The sequence below is a fragment of the Gavialis gangeticus genome, unplaced genomic scaffold, assembly GCF_001723915.1.
Source record: "Gavialis gangeticus isolate Ggan-Ray unplaced genomic scaffold, GavGan_comp1, whole genome shotgun sequence".
Lineage (NCBI taxonomy): Eukaryota > Metazoa > Chordata > Crocodylia > Gavialidae > Gavialis > Gavialis gangeticus.
The window spans coordinates 117,885,311-117,896,535 of record NW_017729032.1 but is presented as its reverse complement, the minus strand read 5'-3'; the positions used below and the strand labels follow the sequence as shown (position 1 = coordinate 117,896,535).

Genomic DNA, 11,225 nt, shown 5'->3' with positions numbered 1-11,225 from the left:
CCCCCAGCTTCCTAATGAGAATGGGGTGAGAGACAGTATCAAAAGCCTTCCTGAAGTCTAGGAAAACTATATCCACTGCCACCCCTGCATCCAATGATTTAGTGACCTGGTCGTAAAAGGCCACCAGGTTGGTCTGACAGGACCTGCCGCTGATGAACCCGTGCTGGTTGCTCTGAGCATGCAGCTCCCTGCTGGCCCCTCCTGGATGTGTGACCTTTTAGCAAGGTCTTGATGAACAGTTTGGTGTCTATAAGGGACAGCCTTTGTTATTTACATTGGATCCAACTGTGACTGTGATTTGAATGAACCTTCATCATAGTCAGGATCCACAGATGTATTATGCCTAGTGGTTAGAGCTGAGGCATGTTACCAGCATTCATAGTCGGGGGGCAAGCTGAAGTCAAGCCAGGGTTCATGAATCATGACAGAGGGATTACCAGAAGCAGATGTCAGAAAGTGAGCTGAGGTCAAACAGGGGTTTCAAAGTTCATGGACTGGGTACACAGGCAGGGAATTAGAAGCAGGCATCAGAAAAATCACAAGGATGATTGCTGCTCACAGACTAAAGCCAGTTTCTTGCACAGCAGGAGCCAAGAGCTCTTTAAAAACAGCCCTAGAACCAATTAGCAGTCTCAGCTGGCCCTGCATAATGGGTTGTGAGTTTCTAACCTAGTTGCCCAGCTACAGTTCAGAGGCCTTACAGTCATGTTGCCATCACCCCTCGTCTAAAAATGTATGCAGAGTTTGATTGACTTGGAGAACAAGGAGGAAAAGGTGAACACAAAGAAAATTTAAATCAAACATGAACCACTTCCAATGTATCCATTATATCATGAAGCCAAATGGTGATATTCAGTTATATGCTGACTACAAGTATATTAAAGAATAAGGCACTACTGAAACACTCATACGCATACCAGATTCCAGCAGTAAACCAACTTCTTGCCACTTACTGGGGAGATGGTTTTTGCTAAATCAGACTTGCCCCAAGTGTACTAAGACCTCTTTGTGGGTGATCAAACTGCTGATGTACAAAAATTATCACCCATAAGGGACCTTTAGTGCTTACAATTTGGAGTAAGCATTGCACTAGGAATTTTCCAAAAGTTCATGGATAACTGACATGTTTAAGGGAGTTGTGCCATATTTTGATGATGTCTTCATCATCAGTATTAATTGTCTGACTACAAGAAGTATTATGCCATATTTCTAATGATGGCCTGAAACTCAGAAAAATAAATGTGATTTTGGAGTAACCAGCATGGAGTTCCTAGGGTTCCAGGTTTGATGCCACTGGAATTCATCCAGTGAATGGAAAGGTAAAAGCTATTCATAAGGCCCCAACATATAAGAATGAGCAGGAACTGCAGGCATTCCTGGGTCTGCTTAGTTTCTATAATTCTTCCCTAAAACACAAGACTGCAGTTGTTGAGCCTTTGCTTTGCCTATTGAATAAGGATGCCATGTAGAAATGGACTAAACTTCATGACACACCTTTCAATATGTGAAGCGACTGTTACTGTCCAATAGTGTGCTAGTAGAGAAGTAACTTCTGCTTTCTTGCGATGCATCACCATATGGAGTGAGGGCTGCCCTCATCCACCTGCAGAATGATGGATACAAAGCTTCCATTGCCTGCTATTCACAAACTATGAATAAGACTATGAGGAATTATGCCCAAATTGCTAGGGAAGTTCCTGCAGTAATTGCTGAAGTTAAGGGATTCCATGGTTGCAGTAAAGTGTTTGCCAGAAGTTAAGTCTGGTGGCCAGTAGGGAGGTGTAAATCATGAAAAACTACACTCCATACACCAATTAAGGCTTAGTCCATCCATGAAAAATGACCAGGACACCAGGGTCTAATCTGCATATAGATTTTGCTGGCCCTTTTAAAAGCCAGATATTCGTTATTGTTGTTGATTATTTTTCAAAGTAGCTGGACATTGTTTCCATTGCATCAATGACTTCATGCTTCACACACTGTATTCTGAGTTTTACAGCAGCTGTTTGCAACTCATGGTCTTCTAAAAATACACAGAGAGAAAGACAAGTGACTAACAATAAAACTCCCACCTCCATACAACCTAGCTTTCCCTCAAAGCCCCTCCTTTAGAAAAAGCTTGAGTAAATAAATACATTGTATAATGGACCCTGAAAGTAAACAGACTTAAGCCTGATCAGGAAATAAGGAGATGGACATTCTGAGTAGATAAGTGAGTATTGGCAATCAGCCATTCCTTCTTCATGAGTTTTTCTTAACACTGGAAGAAAACTATTCATCACTGTCATCAATTCAGTGTCAAAACACTTGAAAAAACACAATTTTTTCTATGTAAAAGTAGTTAGTTTGTTTTTTGTTTGGAATAAAGCTAAGCAGTGCTGGAGATAAGCAAAAGTATGAGTATTAAAAATCATGTTTCCAATTCTGTTGATTTCCTTTACTTAGTAGTCACCAAACAGCCCATGTGAACTTTAACATGATTGAGTTGCAGTAAAATGGAACATCTGATGAACACAGCCTTTCATCATGGAAGAATCCTACCCATTTGAGTTGAGCAGACATCTTTCCCACATGAGTATGACTAATATTGTCAACTTGAGCAGCATCTAAGCATTTAAGCTTTATTTAAAACTAAAAGAAGTTTTTTTTCCAAATAAGAACTTAGTGTAATCTATGCTGCTGTTGGCAGGAGCTGTGAAAACAGCTGCTGCTGTTACAGTGCCTGGAGGGACTGCTCCACTTATTCTTAATTAAGCCTTGGAAGAAATGGAAAAATAACTTTGGTTTTATTTAACTAACATCAGCTCCTGAAGCTTCTAGGAGTTAGAATCATAGAATCATAGAAAATGAGGGTTGGAAGGGACCTCAGGAGGTCATCTAGTCCAACCCCCTGCTCAAAGCAGGACCATCTGCTACCATATTCTGGTTTAGGGCTTGAAAAGTTGTCCAGAAGGCTAATGGCATACTGGGCTGCACTGGTAGGTATGTTGCCAATAGGTCAAGGGAAGTGATTGTTCCATTCTATTCAGCATTGGTGAGGCCACATGTGGAGTACTGTGTTCAGTTTGGGCCCCCACTACAGAAAGGATGTGGACAAATTGGAGAGAGTCCAGCAGAGGGCAACACAAATGGTGAGGAGCTGGGGCACATGACTTCTGAGGAAAGACTGAGGGAACTGGGCTTATTTAGCCTAGAGAAGAGGAGACTGAGAGGGAATTAAATTGCAGGCTTCAACTACCTGAAGGGGGTTCAAAAGAGGATTGAGTTAGACTGTTCTCGGTACTGACAGATGACAGAACAAGGAGCAACAGTCTCATGTTGAAGCAGGGGGAGTTTAGGTTAGATATTAGGAAGAATTTTCTCACTAGGAGGGTGGTGAAGTACTGAAATAGGTGGACTCTCCATCCTTGGAGGTTTTTAAGATCCAGCTAGACAAAGCTTTGGCTGGGATGATCTAGCTGGGGCTGGTCCTGCTTTGAACAGGGGGTTGGACTAAATGACCTTCTGAGGTCCCTTCAATCCTATTTTTCTGATTCTATGATTCTAGATCATCCCAGCCAAATCTTGGTCTAGCCAGGTCTTAAAAACTCTCTATATAAGGAGTGGTATTTCATTTTAATCACAGAAAAAATGTGGCTTTTTTGGTTACTTTTTTAAATCATAAAATTGGGGATTTCTTTTTAATCAAAGAAAGCCAGGAGCGCTGCTCATAAACAACTTCTACTCTTAAGACATCAGCAAATGGCAGACGACACCAGTACAGCAGGAGGCACAGGAGTGGCATGGGGTGGCTTCTGGGGAGGGCTTTGGCAGCAGCCTCCAGGATCATGGGTGGGGCCAGGGCAGGGAATGGCCCAACACCACAGGGCCCGTGGAGGCAAAGCTGAAGAAAAACCTTGGCTGCTTAGTCAAGTATATGAAAATCAAATCTCTTGAAGAGATTTATCCCTTCTCCCTTCCAATCAAGGAGTCAGAAATCATCAACTTCTTCCTGGGATACTCCCTGAAGGATGAGGTTCTGAATATCATGCCAGTCCAGAAACACACCCAGGCTAATCAGCGTACCAGGTTCAAGGCTTTTGTTGCTACAGTGACTACAATGGGCACATCAGTCTTGGTCTCAAGTGCTCCAAGGAAGTTGTTACTGCTTTTTGTGGGGCAGTCACCTGGCTAACCTATCCATCGTACCAATGCAACAAGACTATTGGGGTAACAAGATCAGTAAGCCCCATACTGTACCCTGCAAGGTTACAGGCTATTGTGGGTCTGTTTTGATGTGTCTGATCCCAGTGCCCCAGGGTACAGGGATCATATCTGCCCCAGTTCCTAAGAATGATGATGGCTGGTATTGATGACTGCTACACATCAGCTAGTGGCTGTACTGCCACATTAGGCAACTTTGCTCAGGCCACCTTTGATGCAATCTCTAAAATTTACAGTTATCTAACCCCTGACCTCTGAAAGGAGACTGTGTTCACCAAGTCTCCTTATCAGGAGTTCACTGATCATCAGAGAATCCAGGCAGCTGTTGTGGCAACAACTTAACATGTTTTTGTATAAGTCAATAAAGTGATAAGCAGGGGTCCTAGTTTTCCCGATAAAAAAAAATATCCCCAATTTTTGGATTAAAATAGTAACCCAAAACCCACATTTTTTCATGATTATATATATATCATTGCTACTGTGCAGTAGCGTCAGCATCATGGTTCATGCCCACCGATGCTATGTCGCCATAGCAATGAACTACTTTGCCATAACTTGTCACTATGGTGACATAACATCTCATCTAGATGTGCCCTGCATGTAACAAAGAAGCTCCTAGTAGCGCAGGATCCTTAGGGTTAGACAAATACCAGTAACAGCTACAGATCCTCACCACAAAGTATATGCTCTTTTCACATTTCTTTCCATTCAGTTCTCCTACCACATTAATTCTGAGTTTGTATACAGTCGTGATAACCCCCAGAGTGTCACTGGAAAAGTTCTGGGTAGAAAGTTTATACTAATGCCACTCTCCCTGTAGACTTACTTCCTTCTGATCATCAGTATGGAACTCAAGAGTTCTTTTCCCTCTACAGCTTCTGGCCATCTAAAATGCTCAGTAAATAGGTCATCCAAATAAAGGTCATTCCTTCCCCTGTTCTCTTACAGATGGAAAAAGAGATTTCCTTACCCTCTAGAACATAGGATTTGCATGGTTCTTGCAAACTGAAACATTTTGAGTTTGAACTCAAGATTGTGTGTGAACTTATTCTGGTTTAGGGCTTGAAAAGTTTCTTTATTTGCCCAGGGGTCCATCTCTTGTGTTGGCAGAATACTATCATTGCAGATGCCTAAATGGCACTTACCTGCCATTTGGTCACTTAAACACAGTTTAGAGCACCAAGGTTCTAACACTTCTTCCCCAAGAGATGGTTTGAATCTATAGTTTTTCTTCTTTCTAATACCCTACCTTAATAAGAAGGGTGTGTGGCTTTGTACAATGGTTGCTACAGCCAAAGGGAAGGAGCCCTGGGGTCTAGTTTGGATCCTTACTCCCAATGGGGCAGCAACTTCCCCACAGCTCTCTCTCCATTGTATCCAATGATTACTGAATTCAAGGAACAGTGGCCTAGCTTCAAGAAGAGGGCTAGCAATAGAGGAAGTCCTCAACAGTGCCTTATCTCTGGGCTGGTGGTTAGAGCTAGTTCTCCTGGGAAACAAGAGAGATGTGAGTTCATACCACTGTGGGCAGGACGATCCTAAAGTCCTTAATGCTTGGTTATTACGCTAAAACATGGAAGGGCCCTTGTCCAGCTCCAATGTCTAATACATACTAGTCACAGGGTTTGGATGAGCTACAATTTGAGGACTTTCACTTGAACAGCATATGAAGCTGTATATTTGCTTGGTCAAGGTGTTGCCCTCCTGACCAGATTCAGTAACCTTGTAGATGGTTGTGTGTCCAAGCTTCATGTGAAATAGGATCATAAACTGTCTGTAAGTGGCACATATGTGGCTGTGCACCATTTGTGTGCCTAAAGTGAAATGGAATTATTTTCTTACTGGTCACCCATACCTGACCTTATTTAACTCCCCTGCAAAATTCTAAAATAAAGACAGACAACCGTGGTTCTTTTTAACATGTAATGTTATTTCTGTATGTGGCACTGGCTGTGGGAAATGAACCCAAGATAACTTGATCTACATACAGGAGTGCCTATTTCCATAGGTAAGAGAGCATTTTTTTAAATTCAGAAACTGACAGATTCATAACCCATTGGTAGTCCAGCCATTACAAAGAGATGGTAAGTCATACTTCGTAAAGAATGGTTACCTAAAAATGGTTTAATTCCTTTCTTTCTTTCACAGGGAAATGATGTGCATTATATATGCTACGTCAGCCTTGCACCTCCAAAATTCTAGCCAAATCTTTCAGTGGCAGGAAACACTTCAGTATTTCTATAAGTTTCATCTGATAGGTTCACGAAAATTGGGAAAGAGTGATTTAAAAAATCATCTTGGCTTGATTCCATAGCAAATTGATTTGAAGGTTTCCCCTTCATTGGTATTGTGCAGTTTTTGGACAAGCATCAATACAATGTAGCTTTGTTCACATTTTTTGCTCAAACCAGGCAAAAAGATCACTTGGAAGTGATCTCTAGAAGGATTAGCACTTGTATAATAATATGTCTTCTTCTTCTGATAAATATATATAGTTTGATTTGATTTTTAAGAACTATTACAGAAAAAATTAAGCCTTCTGAGACAAGCATTTACAGTTATATAAATAATGTAGCTTTTGCACTCAAATTATTTGGAGAGAAACTTATGATAATATCTGGAAAAATTGAGGTTGTTAAACCCACACCATATCATCTCACAAACCTGGGAAAACACCAGCCACAAGAGAATACCACCCATTAGTTATTGAAATGTTTAAAAAGCTGGCATAAAAGGAAACTGTCACAATATACCAACTAAAAGGGGCTGCTGGAGAACCATTTGTGAGCTAGCTAAGGATAGATAACACAGATTATGATACAGCAGAGGTCACAATGCTAAAGAAATCTTCTGTTACTATTGCTGTAATAGATAAAATTAATCATTCATATATTGTCATTGTCAAATAAAAGAAAATAACACACTTCTGAGACCTCCAGCTTATTTAAGGAAAGACCCTAATGATCATAAGGATAACAGCAATTTAATCTTTACTGTATCGTGCACGCACACACACACACGCACAAATAGGCTATATGATATATTGGCAAGAGAACAGGGCACCAAACAAGAGAGATTATAATGCCACTTTAGGACATGCTTGTTTGACCCTGAATGTAAAGGGAAATGTTTCCTTCACTCACAAGGCACCAGGGAAATTCCACCGAAATGATTTTTCTCTGAAAGATGTGTGAAGAATAACAAAATCAAAAACTGTTGATAACTTTACATGTCATCCAAATCAAATGGATAAAGGGAAATATGCTGTACAAAAAAACGCAAGGGTGAGGAAAAAAAATCAGCCTTTTGAGTTGCCTGCAGTGTAGAAGCTGGATATGCTTTTTTATTGAATACAAAGAATGACTAGTTTTGCTTATTTGCATAGCACTTCCTAAAATATTGCAAAGTCCTAAAAAGTATGCTCTTACATTATCAATTGTATTCAAAAGTGTAGCTATGTGACAGACTAATTGCTACAACATGGGATGCATCTGTGCCCTTAGAGAACTAAGGAGCATCTGGTGTGCATTCCTGTCACTTCCTCCTTTAACACCTTGATGAGCTGTGTCATCAACCTCACATATGTTTGTGCCTAGGTTACAGCTTTGCTTCTCCCATACCTTGTAAAAGGAAGGAACAAGTCTTGTAATCCATCTGAATCCAGGCAATCCAGGCATATTGCTCATAGTCCTCTTTAGAAACATCTATATTTGAACATATCTGCTCTGAAAAGTGTAAGTGAATTATTTTTGGAATCATAGGTACAGCAGCTAATGTACAGGAAATTGTTTATAATCTTAATGGATCAAGCAGTTCTCACAAGCCTTATATTTGCTAGCCAATAAACAGGGAAATATTTTTGCTCCTTCAAAGCTTTATTTATGGAAATACTCCAATCAAAGTCAAAAAGCCAAATTGTGAGGTTGTTATACAATTTTACTGCAGCAAATACTCACTTATTTTAATGAAATTTATATTGACTACATGTTGAGAAAATATCTCAGATTTTGGTTGGACAGGATTTTTCTCATGAAGAAAGACAGTATGCAGAGACAGACCATTTTCCTGTAATAATGGTGCTGTTGATAAAAATACCTGCTACTTATTTTTTTTTTAACTTTCATCCTGATCGAGACATAAATTGCATTGCTGCTTTAAAAAAGGGTAACATCATCTATTCCAAGCATCCTTGTGCTTGTTTCTACTGTTCTGGTATATGCCTATGTATACATATCTATTTATGTGTAAACTACACAATGTTGTGGTTGAAAATATTTTATGAGCATGTATTTGAGACTGCAGTACTACTTTTGAGTCTCAAAGGCAATCATAGCTTATGTTTGTTAGATCTTTTGGGATGACTGTGCGCTAGGAATATCTGCAACCTCCAAGGAGTTGAACTATATTCTGATCCTTTCATTTATTTATTTTATTTACTTTTCCAACAACACAATATTCACCGAGTGAAAAGCTTTAAACCTAACATGTTAGGAGCCCTTTTTCACACTCTTTGTTCATTCACTCTACAAAAGAACTCAGAAGAGGGTTCAAAAGTAGACTTTGAATAGTACAGTGCATCTGTCTTCATTTTCTTAAAAAACTTAGAAACCAAAGATTTGGGGCATTGTTTGGGAAGCTTTTTTATTAGTTAGTATTTTGTTATCATATTTATCATTTTTATAATCAGTTGTGAGCCACCCTGAGCCTTTTCTGGAGAAGGTAGCATATGAATCAAATACATTAACTGAAACCCAATCTATTTTGGTGAAGGGAACAAGAACAAGAATTACTCTTAGATTTTACGGTCTTTGTTCATTTATCTGAAGAAAGAGAAAGGTCCATATAATTACAAGCTTCTGGGCTCATGGATTCCTGATATGTATTACAAAACACCAGTTAAAAGAAGTAAGAACAAACAACTGTCTTCTGCAATGACAGTATGAGTAATGGAAGTAAATGAAGCTGTCCCTGAGCTTTGTGGTTAGAATTGTTTAAAGAGATATTGCCTCCAGCTTTTCAGGTTTCCTGACATAATGTTTTCTACAAATTTGGTTAGCTGTAAACTTTTGCACTTTTGCACAGCTTCTAGTTAACTGGGTTTTGCTCTATCTGGGCTTGTGGCTACAATCCGGGATCACAGTGGACACATGCATATTAATGTGATGCAATAAACTCTGGTGCTTATCAAACTGGAGTTTGTTGCTCCCAGGCATGCATTTACATGTGTGCCCGGGATCACAGCAAGTTGAGCCAGGTCAGAGCACCTCCTGGCTGGCAAGAGAGCTAGGGACTCAGCCTGCCAGCCAGGGGTTGTTCTCCCTGGTTTAATGTGCTATGGAGGGGCTGGCTGGGTCATAAGGGTGCTTCAGTGTGGGGCTAGCCAGCAGCCAGCCTTCACATGGCAGCATCCTCGTGCCCCAGCCAGCTGTGGCAGTGTCTACACATGCACTGCTGCATAGTTGTTTACTCTGCAGCAGGATAGTACTTGTACTGTATCCTGATGCAGCATAAATTAATTTACTCCAGCTTAATAGGGGTACATGTGTAGAAACACAACATTTACTGTGCAGTTAATTAGTCTATTGTACAGTAAACATCTTGTAGAGCCATCCCAGTAGCTTCTAATTTTCAAGCATCTCTACTATGTTTTTTAATGGTATTTTATAATGATGGTTAGCAATACAGATGTGGGTTTTTGTTCTCTGTTCACATACTCACAAATGCAATTTTGTACTTGGAAATTGCAACCCTTAATCTAACCTGCAAACAAAGAACCCTCAGATGGTATCATTTCAGTGGTAGGTTTTATTTTTGTGGGGGGTCTTGTTGCTGTTTTATTTTGTTTTCTTTTTGTTTTTTTTGGTACAGATACAGAACTAAATTCCCAACCCATTTCCCCAGGGAAAAATGTTTCCCCTCCCTTTTTTTTTAATATTAAGTATACAAAAGAATAATTGTGGTTTCAGTTCCATAGTAAGAGAATTTGTGTTGGACTATAAGCTATATTTCTCTTTCCTAAAGCTGGTGGTGCCTAGAAACAGTGTCAAAATTCCACGTTTACATCCTGAGGAGAGGAATTCCATTTTATTAGGAAGTGACATTTTGCTGGCCATAAGCAAGATGACTGGGGCTTTAAAGTGCTCACAGTAGAGAGTACTGAAAAAAATATACATTTTTCTGAAGAGCATGGAGATCATAGCTATTTAGAAAATAAACTATTGTCTCAGTAGGATTTAGGCAATAATCGGCTTAATATGTTTGCACACTGTCATGGCTATGATGCCCAGTAATATTCCCATGATTAAATACAATACAGATGTGCCTATTCAACTACTAAGGCTCTAGCTACCCCTATAAATATGGATGGAGAGGACAAGAAATCCCTCATCTGTGGCACAGCATGAAAGGAGTCATGTAGGAGGCACAGATGAGATCCAGGAATAGCCACTTTGAATTTGAACGTGCTTATATTGTCTTGTGATTGTTGAGAGACCAAAATTAATGACAATTTGATAGGGTGGTGGAATGTTCTACTTTCTTTTCATAGTTTCATAGTTTCTAGGGTCAGAAGGGACCTGAGTAGATCATCTAGTCTGACCCCCTGCCATGGCAGGAAAGAGTACTGGAGTCAAATGACCCCAGCAAGGTATACATCTAACCTCCTCTTAAAGACCCCCAGGGTAGGAGCCAGCACCACTTCTCTTGGAAGTTGGTTCCAGATCCTAGCTGCCCTGACCGTGAAGTAGCGCCTCCTGATATCTAGCCTAAATCTACCCTCTGCCAGCTTCTGACCGTTATTCCTGGTCAGTCCTGGCAGTGCTCGGGGGAACAGGGACTTCCCCAGTGTCTGCTGATCCCCCCTGACTAGTTTGGAACAGGCCACTAGATCCCCACTCAGCCTTCTCTTGTGGAGGCTGAACAGGTTCAGGTCCCATAGCCTCTCCTCGTAGGGCCTTCCCTGCTGCCCCCTGATCATGCGAGTGGCCCTCCTCTGGACCCTCTCCATGTTGTCCACATCCCTC

At 40.5% G+C, this 11,225-nt stretch overlaps 1 protein-coding gene and 1 pseudogene across 1 annotated transcript in view; one reads left to right on the top strand and one right to left on the bottom strand.

Annotated features, from left to right (window-relative positions):
- GPC5 (glypican 5) overlaps positions 1 to 11,225 on the bottom strand; it is a 1,496,686-nt gene that overhangs the window by 783,560 nt on the left and 701,901 nt on the right. The window lies entirely within an intron of this gene.
- LOC109302932 lies at positions 3,742 to 4,577 on the top strand (annotated as a pseudogene).